This window comes from Macaca fascicularis, chromosome 7, assembly GCF_037993035.2.
Source record: "Macaca fascicularis isolate 582-1 chromosome 7, T2T-MFA8v1.1".
Taxonomy (NCBI): domain Eukaryota; kingdom Metazoa; phylum Chordata; class Mammalia; order Primates; family Cercopithecidae; genus Macaca; species Macaca fascicularis.
Window position 1 is genome coordinate 130,362,023 of NC_088381.1, and position 21,561 is coordinate 130,383,583.

The 21,561-nt window shown below is 35.0% G+C and overlaps 1 long non-coding RNA gene across 2 annotated transcripts in view; it reads left to right on the forward strand.

Moving 5' to 3' along the window:
* The window catches only part of LOC135971668 (uncharacterized), a 58,890-nt gene extending 41,098 nt beyond the window's left edge, over window positions 1-17,792 (forward strand). For both annotated transcript variants that reach the window (XR_010587919.1, XR_010587920.1), the window contains exon 2: window positions 17,600-17,792. This is a non-coding gene — a long non-coding RNA (uncharacterized lncRNA). The remainder of the gene's footprint in view (window positions 1-17,599) is intronic.
* The last annotated feature ends 3,769 nt before the right edge of the window (window positions 17,793-21,561 follow it).

The window sequence follows — 21,561 nt, forward strand, 5'->3', positions numbered from 1 at the left end:
GAACTAACCTCAAATAGGGTAAACTCAAAGAAATCCACAATTATGTCCAGGGAAATATCCTTCAGGATTCAAGAGGAAAATAAAGACATTCTCAGATGAATCTATAACCCCATTCTAATCACAATATAAACATCAGACAAATCTCAATTGAGGGACACTGGAAAATACCTAATCAGCACTCCTCAAAACTGTTGACGTCATCAAAAACAAGGGAAGTCTAAGAAACTACCACAGTCAAGGGGACCCTAAGGAGACAAATAATGACAAAGTGTACTGTAGAAACTTCAGTTGGATCCTGAAATAGATAAAAGGGATAAAGTAAACGCTAAGGAAATATACACTTTAGTTAATATCATTATCAGCTTATTGATTGTGACAAATACACTAAAGTAAGATGTTTATAATAGCAGAAACTGGATGTGAGATATATGGGAACTCTCTTGCTATCTCTGCAAATTTTCTATGAATCTAAAACTATTATAAAATAAGAATTTTTAAAATAATCCTAAAATGTAAAGAAATCCTGCAACTCAATACTAAAAAGCTACTAATCCAATTCAAATGGGCAAAATTTTTGAACATACCCTCAACAAAGAAGTTCAGATAGCAAATAAGTACATGCAAAGATAACTACCATCATTAACTATCAGGGAAAAGGAAATTAAAACTAGAATATGTACAGACTAGAATGGCTGTGATCAAGAGGCCTGACAACGCCTAGTATTGGCAGAAATGTGGAACTGTTTCTGGAAATGCAAAATGGTACGGTTACTTTGCAAAATATTTTGGTTGATTTTGTGAAGTAAAATATACATTTACCATATGACCCAGGAATCCCACTCCTAGATATTTTTCCAATAGCAATTAAAACAGTTCTGCTAAAATACTTGTACAAATACGTCCAAGGCTATTTTATTCATAACAGTCCAAAATTGAAAAGATCCCTAACATCTATTGACTGGCTAAAGAGTAAATTGTCTCATATACAAACAATAGATTACTACTTTATCGATTGTGGTGGCCTTTAAAAAATTTTATTTGGAATTTTTGTGGGTACACAGTAGGCATATATATTTCTGGAGCACATGTTTTGATATATGCATGCAATGCATAATAATTATATCATTGAAAATGGGGTATCTATCCTCTCAAGCATTTATCTTTTGAGATGGCTTTATAATGTGCCAAATTGGCTGTGTAAGAATTTCCTTTTCTTATATGTTTCTAGTTAGTATGTACTACTTTTAATGTTCTTATTTGCCATCTGTGTATACTCTTGGATGAAGTGTCTTTTCAAGCCGTTTGTCTATTTTTAAATTGAGTTGTTTCTTACTGTTGAGATTTGAGAGTTTTTTATGTATTCTTAATATATTCTAGATACAAATGTTTTGTTGGATATGTCTTGCAAATGTTTTCCTCAGTCTGAAGGTTTTCTTTCTAGTCGCTCATCAGTATATTTCACAGAGCAAAAATTTTAATTGTAATGAAACCCAATTTGTTACCTTTTTAAATTTCATAGACTCTGCTTTTGATTATCAAGTCTGAGAACTCTTGTCCTAAATCCTAGTGATGGGATTTCTCCTATATTTTACACACAGTTCTATGATCAGTTTTGACTTTTTCCTTTTGTATAGGGATTAGGTTTGAATCAAGATTGTCGCATATTAATTTCAAATTATTCCAACATTGCTTGTTGAAAAGACCATCTATTTTCCACAGTATTCCCTTTGCACCTTTGTAAAAAAAAAATCAATTGCCAAATGAAATTCTTCTGAATTGTAGACTTTAAAATCATTAAAGTGGTAAATTTTATGTGAAAAGAAATCTGATCACATTTGTGAGTATCTACTTATGAACACCATGCTCATTAGAACAGATATGTTTCATTGATATGTGTCTACTCCTTCACCAGTATCAAATTGTCTTACCGTTTTTCAGTCTTCAGATGATTAGTGTGACTCATCTAACAAAACTGTTTCAGTTTTCTAATTTCTTTACCTTGCTCTATTAACTTTACAACCATCTTATATGGTATATATCAATAAAAATTCCTGTTGGGATTTTGTCAAATCTGTCAGTTAGTATGGCAAAAATTAATGTCTTAACTATTTTGAGTATTTCAATCAAAGGCATGACATGCCTTCCTATTTACTTAGATTTTTAAAAATTTCTTTCCTCAGCATTTTATAGTATTATGTCTAGAGAACTGGTAGATTCGTTAGATTTATACCTATGTATTTCAATTTTTGGAGGTATTATACATGATATTTTTTTAAAATTTCAGTCTCTAATTGTTCATTGCTAGTACATAGAAATATGATTGGTATTTGTGTGTTGATCTTGTATCTTGTAATCTACTTAAGGTCATTTATTAGTTTTAGGAACTTTTTTGTAGATTACATGGATATTTCCACTTAGATCATCATGGAATCTGTGCATAGGGATAGTTACATTTTTTTCTTTCCAATACATATGCCTTTTATCAGGGTCAGTCATTGCTACTCATATTTACTATCTGCTACTGTCTGATGGGAACAGCCCAGCATCAAAATTCAGGTTAATAAATATTCTCAGCACTATCGCCCCACTTCTCATTCAACTGTCTCCAAAGGTAGAATTTGAATACTTCCTACCTGAATCTCTCTTATGCTTAATGGTACCATTTGAGAACTCCCTTTTCTTCCCTGCAGAAGCAGTCCCTCTGTTCATATTGCATCCTAATGGTCTTTATTTCTTTGAAAGTTTATATGAGGATGACTGCTATGATTGCAATGCTTGTGTCCCATCAAAATTCATATGTTGAAATCCCAACCCTAAGGTGATGATATTAGGAGGTGAGATATTTGGAAGGTGATTAGGACATAAAGGCTCCTCCCTCACCCACGGGATTAGTGATATTATAAAGGATACTTGAGGAAGACCCCTCACCATGAGAGGACACAGCAAGAAGGGGCCATCTATGAACCGGGAAGCAGGCCCTCACCCAGACACTGAATCTGCCTTGACCTATGATTTCCCAGCCTTCAGAACTGAGGAAATAAATTTCTGTTATTTATGAGTCACCCAGTTTATGGTATTTTGTTAGAGCAGCCCAAACAGACTAAGACAATGACATTTTAAAATGTATCTATGAAGATTCTAGTTCTTTTCTTCCAGGATGACTTGGAGGCCAAGCGGCTTGAGATGATGCTCGAGATGACCATATTCACTGGTTTGAAAGAGTTGGTTGTTGGATTCCTCCCTACTGTATTTGCCAATTTGACATTGCCTCTTCTACTGCCTTTGAAATTGATTTAAGCTGGATGATTAATATAGGAGTTTTGAAAGATCCCACTTGGTTAATTGGATTAATATAGCCCACCCTATGTTAATTATTTTTTGTCTATTTGTATATCAAATCCTGAAAATGACATGTTAAAATTACAATTTATACTAATAAATGTGTTGGAGTCTCACTTTTTGTTTTTGTTTTTTAAACATACTGTTATTTGGTATATAAGTGATCATTTCTCTTAGGTATTCTGAATAGGCCATATATTTTATTATTCTATATCTTCTGTCTTATTTATGCCTTTGTTTTAAATTTAACCTAATCTAACATTATTTGCACTTCCTTTTTTCATCTTAACATTTCCTAGCACATCTTTGCTCCCTCTTACATTGTCTACATATACAATCTCAAATGATAAATGATAATACATTTGTCAATTAATTACAGCAAAATCAATCACAATGCTGGGGGACTGCTGATAGGAGACTAATAGACTTTAGGAAGATATCCTCAGAAAACTATCTTAATTATAGTAACCCCGTATGTTTACCAAACTAGTTAACCAAAGACAATTCATTCATTAATTTGCTCATTGATTCTTTTAATAAATGTTTGTTGACTGTCTCATACATTCCAGGGACCACTCAACTGTCAGGAATATAGCTGGGAACAAAAGAAAAAATACCTGCCTTCATGGAGCATAAATTCTGGAGGAACAGATTAATAAATAACAAATGAATTTATGCTATAAAATCGGATAATGGTCACACTATGAAGAAGTAAAAGGGTTAAGGGTGCAGATAATTACATGGGGTGGAGGAGAGACTATTTTATAGAGGCACGTCCAGGAAAGAATTCTCTGAAAATATGATATTTGAGCAGATACTTGAATGAAATGAAGAATCAAGCCATGGGAAGAATCAGAGGATAAGCATCCCAAGGAGACAAAGGAATATGTGTTTTGTATTAGAGACGGGGTTTCACCATGTTGGCCAGGATGATCTTGATCCCTTGACCTCGTGATTCACCAGCCTCGGCCTCCCAAAGTGCTGGGATTACAGGCACGAACCACTGTGCGAAGCCTTGTCTCTACTAAAAATACAAAACTTAGTTGGGCATGGTGGCATGCGCCTGTAGTACCGGCTACTTGTGAGGCTGAGGCAGGAGAATCACTTGAACCTGGGAGGCGGAGGTTGTAGTGAGCTGAGATCATGTCACTGCACTCCAGCCTGGCGACAGAGCAAGACTCCGTGTCAAAACAAACAACAACAAAAAAACTAAAAAACAGAAAAACAAAGAAGATACAGAAAAACTACTGTGCTTGGAGCAGAAGGCATGAGGGAAGAAGTGAACTAAACAGAAACCTGATCATTCAGTACCTCATAGGCAAGGTAATGACTGTACTCTTTCTAAAGTATGCATCCATGGGCACATTTTAAGCAATAAAGTAATTTGGTAGGATTAAGGTTTTTAGTGGTTATTAATGCTGCATGGAGAACAGAGTATATAGAGACAAAAGTGAAGACAGGAAGTCAATTTAGGAGAGAGACCACATTTGAAAGTAACAATAATGATAAAAATATACATGCCAAGCATGTACACATGCTTTGTTTACATTTTCCTTTTTCATTCTCATTGCAATACTGCAAGGTATTATTCCAATCTTACAGACAAGGAGAATGAAGCAGAGGCTAAATAAATTGCCTGGGGTCACACACCTAGGAAGTGACAGACCTGGGGTTTAAGTCAGGTGTGAGAGTGATCTCACAAACTATGTACTGCCCTATACACTTTGCCTTTAGGTCAACTACATAAGCAACGCCATTAGTGCACTTCCCAATTTTATGTATTTCTCATTTGCTGTATGATATTCATTTAGGTATCTTATTTCCTCACTGATTTCTTTCAAAGGAAGGAGATATATCTAACCAAATTAACATTTTGTGGCTATTTGAAATTCTAAATATTTACTGGAAGGAGAGAGGCCAAGTGTAAAATCTTTAATTTGAACAGATATATACTACATTCTTCCAAGACTGTGTGGTACCTAATAAAGTACATGATATAGCTATGAGGAGAAGTCGTGAGTGACTTTTAGAATCTTCATGATAAATGGCAAATCAGCAGCATTTCTGGCTTAATTTTTATCTTATCTGAATTACTAATTAAAACCAGACAGGGTGTCTATATTTATGTGATGATGCACAACAAATGAAGACAAGTAGTTTTGCATTTGTCTTTTAGGAACAAATGCACCATTATAGGAAAAAACAGATTAGCATCCTTCTTGGCATATTCTAGAACGATCCTATTTATATGAAAGAGCTAGCAAATGCACAATATGTACAGAGCATTAGTTTGGCAGGATCAACCCTGTGCTCTGGTTTATGGCTGTGATTCAAACTTCCTTATTGTTTCCATAGTTTTGGAATCACTCTTTCATTTAACAGTCTTTTATGAAATATTTGCCTTTTTTTGTTCAAAGCTTTTTCCAACACCTCTAAGAAATTATCAGCAGGAGCAAGAAGCCTAGTTTTCGGAGAACTATTAACTACATCAAGAGTTAGCTGATGAAAAAGACCACACAGGGGTCTAAGTGTTGCTTGTATTGAGGCTTCTTAAAGGTTCAAGAAAATAAACAGTTATATTTTATTAGATTCAGTACAGAGTTTTTCTCATGAACTATATATGTGATTATCAATCAAATACATACAAACATACATACATACATTTACAGCATGGGTTAAGGATATAGTTTGCTTCTCACATACACCTATGTAGAGACAAATCTGACAATTAGAAGGGTCTCTGTTAAGCATCATGGGATGATACAAAATTGTATCAGACATGGAACCTTCCACATACATTTTGAGTAGGTGAAACATAATAGAGCCAGCTCTGTAGCAAAGGTTATGTGAATAATTCAAAAATGCTATGCAAAGACAAAAAATAAAAGCACTTTTGGCCTGTATAATGATACAGCTTACACAGTAATATAACAGAAAAGTAAAAGCTAAAGTCATCAAGAAGAATAAACAGTAACGCAAAGACGAAAAATTAACTTGGAGAATTAGGAAAGTTAATTTAAAAAAAGAGAACTTACAAGACACATATAAAGAAAGTTCTTTTCTTCATAAAAAGAAAATCATGAAAATTATCTGGTAATCAGCAGGAAAAACTAGAATTGTACCTCATAGTGACAACATAAGAGCTTACATACTCTATTAGAAATATAGGTAGAAATTTTTATCATTTGAGTAAAAATAAATAATGTAAAACTTTTAGAAAGAACATTGTCTTTCTGCATCCATCTCTCCAGGCACACACTGTGAAGGAATTTGCAAGTTTGAGATGGAGAAAAGGTTAGTTCTTAAAACGAAAGCTTTTAGCGCAACGAGTAAATGACTGGTAATGAATAAATCATGGCAATATAAGTTATATTAATTTAAATAATAGTGAATAGTATGTTACTTAAAGCATCCAAGTAGAACTTAAATGACCTTATCTCAGAGGTGTTGTAGAGATAATTCCTTTTTGAAAGTAAAAAAAATTGGCATAAGTGGATTACTTCTAAGCTTCACCTCAAATCTAAGAAATTTGTGTATAATGTTTAATTTATTTTGTTTAGGCTATTGATTTTCCTGATACTATTCCTTTTTGTTATAAACATCTTATCGATTTTTGTTTCTTGTATCAGATGCAAAATCTATCATTACATCTGTATCTATCACTGCCTATTTACTGTAGCAAAAATTTATAACCAAGGAAACACAGAGTGCAAAACAAAGAGATAACATCTCATTAAATATGCAGCTTATATCAAAAGTTTTATGCTATATTTTTTATTATTACAGAATTAAAGTATGTTCATAGTAGGACATTTACAAGACTCAAATAAAATATAAATTACCCTGTGGGCCAAGGAAAGGAACATTTTTTTCCCTTCCCTTCTCACTTTCCAGAGCAGAGGATTAATATTATAGGTTATATTCTGGAATGCTGATTTTAGGGTGTATTTCCTAGTGCCAGAATCACTGCATTTTAAAAGGTTAGAAACTGGGTGTGGTTTTCTTCTCACTTCCACACAAGAGGCTGAAGCCATAATTGGATTCGGGCCTTCTAGGAGGCCCAACCTGTTCCCTCCTGTCGTCTTTTCTGCCGCCAGAATATGGGAGGTCCCAAGATGCAGTCTAGGAGTGGAGGAAGTGAGGGGCTCATTGAGCAGTGAGTTTAGAAGAGATCCTTTACATCTCTATCCTAGGGCACGAGCCTACTGGGATTTCAGACACACAGCCTAATAAGATTTTTTGTTTGTTTGTTTCTTGGAGGAGTTGGGTAGAAGAAAGGCTGACATATGGGACAGGCATACAGTATCACTTGATCAAACATAATCTACTAGCACTATCATCTCTGATTTTCAACAATTCCCTCTACCCAGAGATAATCACTGGACACTTTAATTCACTTTAATAAAAATATAATAATAATCACTTTAATTCCAAGCCTTTATGTTTTCTTTCCCTGCTAATGGGTCCAGGAGGGTTTTGTCGTTATTAACGTAATCTTCCAAAGTGCACATTATAAAACCTATATTTTAATATAACCATTACCTTCCATGACATTAAATATATTTTATAACATTTAAAAGTTTGCTTGCATCTATATTTAATTATGGGACACATAGGTGTCAAATATTGTTAGTGCCCATCCAATAGCCATTCTCTCTCCTTTTCCTGCTAATTTAATCATGATTTTATGCTTAGCCCATAGGAAATTATTCAAAACTACTCCAAATCAATCATGAAAATTCTGTTTTTCCAGGCACCTACTTTCCCAGACTCCTTGCAGCAGCTAGAATTTGCCATGTGACCCACTTTTGGCAATTGAGAGGTAAGGGCAAGTCAGCTAGGACAGGATTTCAGAGGAATGCCACCCCTCCCCAGGATGAATGTGAGGACTCCATTTACCATCTTCTTGTTTTTGTTTTCCCAGCCATGTTTCTGGATCTATGGCTATAACTTTATGACCTAGAGAAATGAAACTTAGGAAATGCCATCAAATGAGGATGCAGAGAAGGAGGCTAGAAAGAGAGTGGTTCCTCTATAAGATCAAAGAGCCACTGAAGCAAACCTGGAATAGGCTACCTTGAGACTATATAATAGAATTTTCTGTGCCTTGAAGCTAAATAAAACCTATGTTTCATACCTTTTCCTCTTATGAGCAGAACTTTTACAAACACTTATATACTGGTGTCTTTATTCATATCTGTGATTATGTCTTTATGATGAACTCCTAAAGATGGACTTACCAATTCACCGGAGATGCAAAACACTAAGACTTTTGGGACACACTGTCAAATTGCCCTCAAGAAAGATGGTGCAAATTTAGGATTCAATGAACCCTATAGAAACTCTTAAAAATGTAATCGTACCAAAAAGTTAATTTTCCTTAAGGAGAGCCTGCATCTCTACAACTTTTTAGAAAGCCCAGCAAAACTCCAAGAGAAGACAGAGTAAATAAAGTCTGGAAAACATAATAAAATATATAGAAGGACATCTTCAATCTGTAAATGCATAAACACATAAAGAAATCATCTAAGTTTCCAGACTTATGGATACTTGGTAAAACTATCAACTGACAAGGTTGGCTGAGTGTCAGATTTTGAGTATCTCAATTAGCCTGTGCAGGATCAGTCACTTTGGAGCATAGCATAGCTCTGTGGATAATGTGCTTGTCCCCTGAAGACTGTCACAAGAGATCCTGAAAAAAGAAAACTGCCCCTGGAATTCTATTCTCAGACACGTAGTGTTGAGTTTGTGACTTAAAAGTCCTCGCTTCCCCATCTGCCCAGTCTATTTTCTTTCATAAAGGTCATTTCAAAGAGTTATAAAGGCAAACATCAGCAATAGCATATTAAATGCAGTGAAATGATAGTGAAACATACGGCAGGCTGATTACAGCAATACAGCTCAAATTTATGACACAGTAGAACCCCATTATCAAGTTAGTTACCTAAAAGGTGAAAGAAAGGTCAAAGGTATAGAATGTCCTTTGGAGAAGTTTTATTTGTCAATCTCTGTATTATAGATGTTTGACAAGTTAATTTTTCCATGTACCCCACTGTGACTATTCTCAGTATCTAAATTTACCTGCTTGGATAGGTCAAAGGAAAATCTCTGTGACATGAAATGTCATTTCTCCTAATGAACAATTTATTTCCAGCTTCCTTTGGGGTCCATTAACAGTAGAAATACACGGCATTTCCAAATATCTATCCATTCTAATAAGAATAATAAGTTCATGACTACTATTCCTGATTGCTCTAATAAATGAGTCTATTTACTTCTAGCTATATATTCTCATTCTGTATGTCTGACACACAGATGTGGTGTTAATGAAAGAAGCGATATGGGAAGACCCAGGATCCAGGACAAGCACTGTCCTAGATCAATACATTATTTGCTTTATAATAATCTAGGTTATTGACACAGTTGTGAAAGAATGACAATCACATGAGAACATTATGGTATGGTAAAAGTCAAGAAGCGGTAAAGCCCAGAAAAGAAAAGGAAACATTCCCCCTGGTTTTAAAAGGCTTAAGCTCAATGATAAAATATTGTTGTTGTTAAAAAAAAAAATGAACTAAGGGACTACTGCATACATCCAGAGGTATCAACATGGTCTTTGACCTTGAGATGTTCACAAAGTTAATTAAGAGGAGAGCACAAGTGCATAAAGAAAGTCGACTATGATTCCCACACAAAGAAACAACATGTGAAGATTGGAATCATGCTCTCACAAGCCGAGGAGTTACCACAAGCTCCTACCGAAAGCTAGGAGAAGGGCTGGAGAAGATCCTCTGGAGAGAGCGTAGTCCTGCTGGCACCTTAACTTCAGACTTCAAGCCTTACGAACTCTGAAGCAATATATTTATGTTGTTCTTGGCCAGTTTGTGATACTTTGTTACAGCAGCCTTGGGAAAGTAATATACCTGTGTCCTCCATACTTCTCACCCTCTGAAAGTTACTTCATTTATTTTTTTATTTGCATCTTATTTCCCACATAGACTGTCTCATGAGAGGGAGCACAGTACTTTTTTGTGTGCTGGAGATTCAAATTTGGATGATATGTGATATTTATCCTTGAGGGACTTAATGAAATATTTGTAATTAAAATGTAAAGCCTTTCTATTCCATTAACTGAATGAATACCAAAGTCCTGCTATGTTCTAGATGCTGCTACAAACATGGGACGCAGTGGGTAGCAGGAAAACCCGGTCCCTTCTGAGTTTACATTCAGAAAGATAATAAACAAAATAAACAATATAGAACATGATGTAATAAATATTAGAATTGTGGGATACATGTAAATGGCTTGGTCAAGAAGGGTCAGTCAGAAATAAACTAGGCTGGTTTAAGGAACAGAGAGGAGGTGAGTGTTCAGATCAGGTGAATGAGGCAATAGGTGGGCAAATGAGAATGGAAGGAAGAGGCATTTGATCTCAAATGACCTGGCAAGCTATGGCCAGGGTTTGGATTTTATTCTAAAGCACAATGGAAAGCCATTAGGAGGTTGCAACTAAGATCATGCCATGTTTTCGATTTTTATTTTTTCCATGTTAATTTTTTTAATTTAAAATTTTTGTGCATACATAGTAGGTGTATATATTTATGAGGTACATGAGATACTTTGATACAGGCATGCAATGCATAATAATCACATCAAGTATCACTCTGGCTGCTGTGGGGTAAACAGACTATAGGGAGATAAAATTAAACCCAGAAAGATTATTTGACATAGGGGCTGTTGCTAATTGTGGCTTTGTCTAGGGTGCTGGCACAAGTGTTGAGAAGGGTACATGTTATCAATTGTATCTTGGAGGTATAGCTGATAGGAGTAGCTGTTGGATGGAATATAGAGGTGCTGGAAAATAAGAAATCAGTCCTCATTCTTAGGTTTCTCCATGACCTCTTACCAATTAAAATTAAACTGTATTTATTGGATGGCAATTGTTCAACTGAGAAGAGTTTACTTGATGTTTACATAGAAGAAGGTAGGTAGCCATCTCTTTTACAACCCTGAGTGCCTATGATCCTTATGTTTAGAGCAAAGCTGCTACTCTACCTTTGGTCAAACAGTCCTAGGAATTAAGCTCACACAGTGAAATGATAGTATGGAACTAGGATGGAGACTCCATCCATACTCTAAACACGTTATTTATGAATTTTCCAATGTTACATAATGCTTTGATTAATAACAGTCCTTTTCTGGATAGCTCTGTATTCTAGGTTTAGTGTTAAATTCTTTGCATATGCTACCAATTAGTCCTCATGAATCAAACAACTGAGTCTGAGAGGACAGTAATAAGGCCAGAATTTAAGGGCCAGGAAGTGATATAACCAGAGTTTTAACCCAGATTTTTCTAACTTCCAAGTCTGTTCTACCTCCCCTCTGATTTGCACAGACCTTCAATGAATAATAAAGACTGTAAGAAGAATTAAAAATAAGTTGAAATAAATAAATACTTTTGTATTTTAACTTACTTGAAATTTGGTTTGGCATAAAGATAGCATAAATTTGTTTCAGTGTGTGAATATATACATTCAAATTATAAATACATACACACACATAAAATATATATATAAATGTATATGAATATATCTATTGACTCTGTATAAGTACATACACACTCTACACACACACACACACACACACACACACGCACATACTCCGGATAGAAACAAAATGTCTTATTAAAATAGGTAAAATTCCCTTGCCGTGAGTGACTTTTGTGATTTCAGAACTAACCAAGTATTCTTACAATACATCAATACTTTCTACTTATTGGAGAAGCTTCCTCAAAGCCAAAATGAGAGAGAAATCTTTTTAAAAAGAAAGTGAGATGCAATTTTCATTGCTTGCTCTATGTTCCCATTCACTGGTTGCTTAGAGAAATAAATCAAAGTGACAACGAGTTGAAATGGAAATCAAATTTTGCTAGCATTTTCATTCAAAGAAGAATTCTTCAAAAAGCTGAAATTAAAAGAAAAAATGAAAGGCATCCTCACTGCTAATGAAATGTTCCCTTGCTGTCTAGCAGGATGTGGCTGCAAGAAAAACAACGTGGACTTAACCAGAAACTCAAAATACACTGCATTTTCAACTTAGTAATTAGGCTGGTATGGGATGTCACAAACAGTGATTGTTACAATGGACTGGCTTTGAAATGCATACTCTGGATTAAATGATACTTGAATGGTGAAGGCACATTCTGCAGGCATGGCTAATCTATGTGAAATGATGGTACTGGGGAAGCCACTCCTGCTGGCTCCGTCCTCATGCACCTGCTGGAAGAGCAGGTGTTTTTCTTCCATAGATCTGATTTTTAAAATAAGGTTAAAAGATGACAGCTGTGAGAAAATGAAGCCATCCTCTAGAGAGTAGCTGCCTTATGGGATAAGGAAAACAGTTCTTGGACGCAAACCCTGCAGCATTTTATTAGTCAGGTGTGAAAGGAGAGCTGTATTCTCTGGAACTTAGGCTGAAAATTTTTCTTTTAACCCTCACCTTGGCAAAGTAATTTTTTACTCTTCAGAAAGCCAAGAAAATGAACCTCTGTGTCCATATATTCATTTCACATTTTTTGACAAATATTTATATTTATTGAGCAATTACTTAAATGCTTTAATTGACAATACTAATATGAACCTAAAAAACTAAAGAATTCTATGCATACGGAAATTTTATAATGTGCATTAACCAAACGTTTTAATTCCGCATTTGGCATGTCTACACACATTTGAACAGTCTGTTGTTATTATCTGCTGAGGTCATTTGGTGGTATTGCTCAGGGTTACTAAAATTTTTTCCTTGAGTAACATTTAAAAATCAAATATATTTTGTCCAATTTCTACTTACACAGGACATGGATACCACGAAGCAATTTAATGATAAAGAAGATACTTTTCCTACATTGAGGGAGCTAAGAATCTGATGGAGAAAAGAAACACACTTGCAATAAAATTCAAGTCCAAGTGGTTTCCTAATTTCCCCAGTTGAATTTCATCTCTCTATTCTGCACTTCTAGAACACTTTCAACAAGTGTCCTAGAAGTGCAGAACAGAGAGAAATGAAATTCAACTTGGGTAGTTTGGGAACCATTTAAGGAGATCATAGTTGAATTTGGGTCTCAGCCTCAATGTAAAGAAAGAGATTAGGGAAGCATGATGAATGATCCAGCAGAAAGATGGATAGAAACAGTGAAAAGCCCAGAGACCAGAAAATTCGGAGAGTGACAAATAATAATATGGTGTGGGGTGGGAGTAGGGGAAGGGGATATTTTAGCAGGAGATTAAAATGAAGTAAGTGGCCTCGAATACTCTATCATGCTAACAAATGTGGACCTTATTTTTGTAGAAAATTTGGAAACAGCAGTGTTTGAGCAGTAGCAGTGCATGATTTTAATGAAGCTTTAGTAAGATAACTCTTGTGGCTATATTGAGGACAGAAAGATCAGTTTGGAAGCTATCATAACACAGCCAGCCCCTGACTTAAGATGGCTTCACAAGATTTTTTGACTTTACAATGGTGCAAAAGTCATACACATTCAGTAGAAAACATATTTCGATTGTCCATACAACCGTTGTTTTTCACTTGTAGTATTTAATAACATACATGAGATATTCAACAACTTTATTATAAAATAATATTTGTGTGAGATGCCTTTTGCCCCACTATAGTGTAAATTAAGTGTTCTGAGCACACTTAAGATAGGCTGTACTAAGCTATGATGTTCTGTAGTTAAGTGTGCTAAGTGCATTTTCAACTCAGTATTTTCAACTTACAATGGGTTTATTGGGATGCAACCCAACACAGGGCAAGGAGCATCTGTAGTTGCAAGAAATAATATTTTAAGAGACAAGAGGTGATGAAGCTTCAAATTAGTGCAGTGGAAGAAAGAATGAGGTAGGATGCAGATGTCAGTAACATGAGGAAATAGAATTAGTATTGGTTGTTTGTAGTTTGAGTTTTTGGTCAGCTGTTCATATGACAATGTCTTGACCACTATTAGAAATTCTGATCTGGGGTCAAGGGAAACCAGGGTTGGAGATGTAGATCTGAGAGTTCTCTGCATTGAATTTATTAGTTAGCCATTTAGGTGTAGATGGATGTTGCCCAAAGGAAAACAAAAATGTAGCAATCCTAGATAGAGAACCTGGGACGATACCAGTATTTAGGAGTTGTCTTAGGAAGCAAAGTCATCGAGGGAGTGTTCACAGGAATTCAGAAAGGAGTGACAAGTAGTGGTCCAGGCTACAGAGAAATCAAGTCAGACGGCTGAAGAAAGAAGTTAGTCTTAGTAATATGTGATCATTTTGACAACTGGTAGAGAAGATTCAGAGACAGTGCGATAGCCAAGTCCAAACCGCTGTGGGTTGGGAAATAAAGAACTGAGAAAAGAGAGTCAGTGAACAGAGATGACTGTTTATGGCATTCAGTATTTAGGATGAGAGAGTACATTGAGTGGGAAGTAGAGGAAAAGGGGATTTTGGGGGAGGTAGGGAATAAGGACACAAGAGAATGTCCCTGGAAGGCAAGACAATCTGGAAAAGGAGAAAAGACTGAGAGAGAGGACCTAAGACGGGTAAAGACAAACATGTAGTTGAATTATATGGGTTGCATGGTAAGGTAGAGAGAATGTTTAAAAATGCAGAAGTTTTGAGATGGATGACAAGAAAGCCCACAAAGTTGAGAAACTGGGAAGTACTGCAGTTAGAGGTGATGGGCCAAGGCAGACAGAAACAGGAAGAAAAGATTGGAAATGAGACTGAATGAGGTTTAGAGGAGACCTGGTTGTTGAAGTCACTCAAAAGGAAGGCAAGAGCAGAAAAGAAGAGAAAAATCTGATAACTAGTTGGTGTTACTATCTCTATCAGGCTATATGTAGCATGTGCATACACTTGTACATACATGTACACACATATATGTCATGCATCAATTAACTACAGGGATATGTTCTGAGAAATATGCTATCAATGTAGCTTCATCACTGTGCAAATATCATAAGAGTACTTACACAAACCAAGATGGAATAGCCTACTACACACCATGCTATATGGTGTACCTTATTGATCCCAGGCCATAAAACTGCACAGCATGTTACTGTATTGAATACTGTAGGCAATTATAACACAATGGTAAATATTTGTCTATCTAAACATAGAAAAGTACAGTAAAAATAGTGTTGCAGGTCAGGGTCAGTGGCTCACACCTGTAATCCCAACACCTTGGGAGGCCAAAGCAGAAAGATCACATGAGGCCAGGAGTTCAAGACCAGCCTGATCAACGTGACAAAACCCTGCCTCTACAAAAAAATACAAAAATTACCCAGACATGGTGTTTCATTATCTGTAATCCCAACTACTTGGGAGTCTAAGACACAAGAATCGCTTGAGCCTGGGAGGTGGAGGTTGCAGTGAGCTGAGGTTGCGCCACTGCACTCCAGCCTGGGTGACAGAGAAAGACCCCATCTCAAAAACAAGAAGAAAAATAATACAGAGTTATAATCTTATGGGACCACTACTGTATATGCAATCTGTCATTTACTGAAATGTTATTATGTAGCACATAACTATACATACGTACATATATAGATATATTCTATAATACCTATGAAATTTTAATATTAATTCCCGTTCCTGCTTCTTTTTTCAGAAATGAGATTACATTTGGGGAAGTATTTTCAAGGTCCTAAAATCAAGTTATAATGAGAGAACAGAGAAGATTCTGTAATATTTCACATTATGTAGTGTTTTTTTCAGTCATCAGAACACTTACTACGGTTTTATAAAACACTTACATGGTTTTATAACCTTGGGGTTACTATTTAGGCAGGAATTGTTTTTTCTATTCTGCCAATGAAAAAAACATGTTGTAGCCACACAGATCTTCATATTTTAAAACCTGACCCACAGCACTGTTTACTGTAATCTATGTATCACATTGTCTTTCTGCTCAAAGACTTTAAACGATTTTTATGCAAAATTAAAATATGAAATATTTTCAGTGTTCAGGTTCTTATAAACTTAGTTTATTTGCATATTTGTATATTAATGTACTGCTTATAATAATATTTATGAAATTTTAATATTCATTACATGTTCCTTTGAATTCCAAGAAAATCTTTTGTTGCATGAATATTACCATTATCTCACTTTCCAGCTTTCTCAAAGCTGGGCACTGTGAGGAATGCCTCAGACTAAAAAAAAAAAAAAAAGTTAGGACATTACTGGAGAGAAAAGAAACTGCACTTTGATAATATTAATTATTTAGCTGAAATGTACAGTTCAACTATTCAAGAAGCTTTTGGCATTTCCCACATTACAGTCAGGCACTAGAAAGTAGTAACATAGAAATTTACTTGTTGCCTGAGGCATGTTTTAATTTGGGGTTCAATGATTCAGTCCTACATGATCAACTAAAATAAAAACCTATATTCTGGAAGTTGGTTTGTGAGGACTTTGGGGTTAACAACTCTGAACAACTTAAGCACCACCTACCAGAGTATGCTGCTTGTTTTATTTGGCTTAGAATTGTACATAGGTAGAGAATGATGAACATCCATTCAATTGTGACATCTTTTCTCTCATTTCATAGAAAAGGGGATATGTCATCAGTTGGGCAGCAGTAAGAACTGCATTCTTCTAAAGTAGATTTTAAAGTTATTAACCCAGAGTTTCATCAGGGTTCCTTTTAGCAGGACCAAGATCAAGGGACAGTTTCTGTTGCATCTGACCTGCAATTTATTCTGTATCAAGTTATGTCAGAACTAAAAAATGGTGAGGTTAAAAGCATTAGTGCTCTTAACCTGCATCTGCAATGTCAAGGAACCCATTTTTGAACACTAGTTCTTTCCCCATGGTTCTGTCTCAGACATGTAATTTTAAAAGTCTGCCATATTATTTTGGAGGTTAAGCTAAGCACTTCTTTGGGTAATTGGGGTCACCTTCCAGTGGGTAGTACTTGAACTGAAACAATTCTGATTTTAATATTTTTTTTCTGAGGATATCTTGAGAGATAGCAGTGAAAAAGTCAGAACAGAATGCTCTATTTTTAAGCAGGATTTATGAATGTTTTTAAAAATTATTTGTCCCACATATATCTAATTTTTTTATATGTACAGAATTGTTCATTCAGAACTTTTTAGGAAGTACTTTTAAATGTTTTCGATATAGTTCTTAGAAGTAAGATTCTTCAGAGAATTGCTTGAACTTGGGAGGTGGAGGTTGCAGTGAGCCAAGATACTTTGCGTCTTCTCTTTTATTGCAGGACTTTTAAGAACTTGCTTTTGAAAAGCTGCAGAGTTGTGGTGCTGCGGAAAATGGATATTCAGCATAGTGAGACTTAACTTTCAATATGAATTTGACTGAAATCAGATGGGAAAACATTCTGGATCATTCTTCCTTCTTCTCTTGTCTGCTAGGATATTATCTCTATAAATAAAAATAACCTCTCCAAAATGATAATTTGCAGAGTGGTTTTCCTATTGTTTTTTGTAGGAGAAAAAAAATAAAAAAAGAAAATGACCATGGAAAGTAACAACAACTGAAAACAGATAAAATGAAGATGTGTGAAAGAGGAAAAGAAGGGCAAAACCAAAAGTATACAAGGAGTGTTTATGAAGTAACCACTTTAGAATGCCTTTGCTGATGTTTGAAGACTTCTAAACTAGGGCAGGGACAGATCCCAGCAACTACTGCAAGCATAATAAAAGGAGAAGAATGAGGCATTTTCTTCCTTCATATACAGATTATATGTAATTAGGATGCTAAGGATAATTTTGTAACATATAAAAGGAGATGCTAAGGAGAATGGTTTCACCCTAGTTTATAGAAGGAGGGTATACTATGGTCTATCAAATAATGAAACTTGTCCTCTGCTAATAAAGTCTCAAACCAGGGCAATTGGATTTATTTTGAGATAGAGTTACCAGTCTCAAATAAATGCTTGGTAATGCCATACAGTCTAAACATGTTGTCACCGTCAACTCACTATCTCATATTCTGCAATGATACCTTTCTCTATTCTGAAATTCCTTCCCCATTCTCAGCAGATAGCCTCAGATCATATATCATACACACAATTGAACATACCAGATAGAAATTTCATCAGCCCACTGCCTCCAAACCAATGAACCTAACACCTACTAACATCAACACCATCCAGGAAACCATGACCTCACCAAATGAACTAAATAAGGCACCAGGGAAAAATAGTGGTGAAACAAAGATATGTGACCTTTCAGACAGATAATTCAAAATAGCTGTGTTGAGGAAACTCAAATTCAGTATCACATAGAGAAGGAATTCAGAATTATATCAGATAAATTTAATGAAGAGACTGAAATATGTAAAAAGAATCAAGCAGAAATTCTGGAGCTGAAAAATGCAACTGGCATACTGAAAAATGCATCAGAGTCTTTTAATAGCAGAACTGATCAAGCAGAAGAATGAATTAGTGGGCCTTAACACAGACTATTGGAAATACACAGTCAGAAGAGAAAAAAGAAAAAACAATGAAGCATGCCTACAGGATATAAAAAAATAGCCCCCAAAGGGCAAATCTAAGAGTTACTGGCCTTAAAGATGGGGTAGAGAAAGAGCTCAACACCCAAGTACAAGAAGGTTGTAGAACACCAAGCAGATTTAATCCAAAGAAGACTACTTCGAGTCGTTTCATAATTAAACTCCCAAAGGTCAAGGATAAAGAAAGGACACTAAAAGCACCAAGAGAAAAGAAACAAATAACACACATAGAGCTCCAGTACACCTGGCAGCAGACTTTTCAGTGGAAGCCTTACACACCAGGAGGGTGGCATGGCATATTCAAAGTGCTAAAGGGGTAGGACAAAAAGCCTTTTACCCTAGAATATATCTGACAAAAATATCTCTCAAGTATGAAGGAGAAAATAAAGACTTTCCCAGACAAACAAAAGCTGAAGGATTTCATTAATACCAGATCTGTCCTATGAGACATGCTAGAGTGAGTACTTCAATCAGAAAGAAAAGGCCATTAATGAGTAATAAATAATCACTTGTAGTAGTACAAAACTCGTAATAGTAACTATATAGAAAAACACAGAATATTCTAACATTGTAACTGTGGTGTGTCAACTACTCTTAACCTAAGTAGAATGATTAAATGATGAATGAATCAAAAATAATAATGACAACAAATTTTCAAGACACAGTCAGTACAGTAAGACAGAAATAGAAACAACAAAAAGTTAAAAAGTAGGGGGAACAAGTTATGGCATAGAGTTTTTATTAGTTTTCTTTTTGCTTGTTTGTTTATGCAAGTAGTGTTAAGCTGTTAACAGGTTAAAATAATGTGTTAAAAGATAGTATTTGAAAGCCTTATTTTAACTTCAAACTAAAAAATATACAATGATTACACAAAAAAATAAAAAGCAAGAAACTATCACATCACCAGAGAAAATCACTTTCACTAGAGGAAGACAGGAAGGAAAGAAAGAAAAGACCACAAAGCAACCAGAAAACAAATAACAAAATGGCAAGTGTAAGTCCTTACTTGTCGATAATAACACTGAAGTAAATGGACCAAATTATCCAATCAAAAGACATAGACTGGCTGAGTGGATGAAAAAACAATATTCATTGATCTTTTGCCTATGAGAAACACATTCAACCCATAAAGACACCCACAAGCTGAAAATAAAGGGCTAGAAAAAGATATTCCATTCCAATGGAAACCAAAAAAGAGCAGGATCACTATACTTACATAAGACAAAATAGATTTCAGGACATAAAGTGTAAGATAAGATAAAGAAGTTCGCTACATAATGATACAAGGGTCAATTTAGCAAGAGGATATAATTTTAAATATATATGTACCCAGATATATTAAGGAAATATTACTAGAGCTAAAGAGAGAAACAGGCCCCAATACCATAATAGCTGGAGACTTCAACTTACTGTCAGCATTGAACAGATCTTCCAAACTGAAAATCAACAAAGAAACAGACTTAATCTGCACTATAGACTAAATGGATATAATAGATATTTATAGAACATTTGATCCAAGAGCTTCAGAATACTCCTTTTCCTCAGCACATGAATCATTCTCAAGGAAAGACCATATATTAACTCACAAAACAAATCTTAAAACACTCAAAACAGTTTGAATTATTAAATATCTCTCTGACCACAATGGAATACAAATTAATAACAAGAGTAATTTTGGATACTATAATACATTGAAATTAAACAATGTGCACCTGAATGACCAGTGGGTCAATGAAGACATTGAGAAGCAAATAGAAAAATTTTGTGAAACAAATGATAATGGAAACACAACATCCCAAAACCTGTGGGATACAGCAACAGCAGTACTCAGAGCAAAGTTTATAGCTTTAAGTGCCTACATCAAAAAAAGAAGAAAAACTTCAAATGAACAATCTAACAATCCGTCTTAAAGAACTAGAAAAGCAAAAGCAACCCAAACCCAAAATTAATAGAAGGAAAAAAATAATAAAGATCAGAGCATAATTAAATGTTGAAATAAAAAAATACAAAAGATAAACGAAACAAAAAGTCAGTTTTTTGAAAAGCTAAGCAAAATTGACAAAACTTTAGCCAGACTAACTTTGGAAAAAACAGAGTAGATCCAAATAAAATCAAAAATGAAAAAGGAGACGTTACAACTGCTACTGCAGAAATTCAAAGAGCCATTACTGGCTACTGTAAGCAACTATAGGCCAATAAATTGGAAAATCTAGAATAAATGGACAAATTTCTAGTCATACAACCTACTAAGATTGAGCTGGGAAAAAATTCAAACCTGAATAGACCAATAACAAGTAATGAGATTGAAGCCATAATAAAAAGTCTCCCTGTAAAGAAAAGCCCAGGACCCAATGATTTCACTGCTTAATTATATCAAACATTTAAAGAACTACTACCAATTATACTCAAGCTATTCTGAAGAATAGAGGAGGAAAGAATGCTTCCAAACTTATTCTATAAGGCCAGTATTACCCTGATACCAAAATCGGACAAAGACATATCAAAAAGAACTACAGGCCAATATATCCGATAAATATTGATGCAACAATCCTCAACAAAATACTAGCGAACTGAATTGAACAATAGATTAGGAAGATCACTCATTATAACCAAGTGTGATTTATCCCTGAGATGCAAAGATGGCTCAACATATGCAAATCAATCAATGTGACACATCATATTAACAGAATGGAAGATAAAAACCAT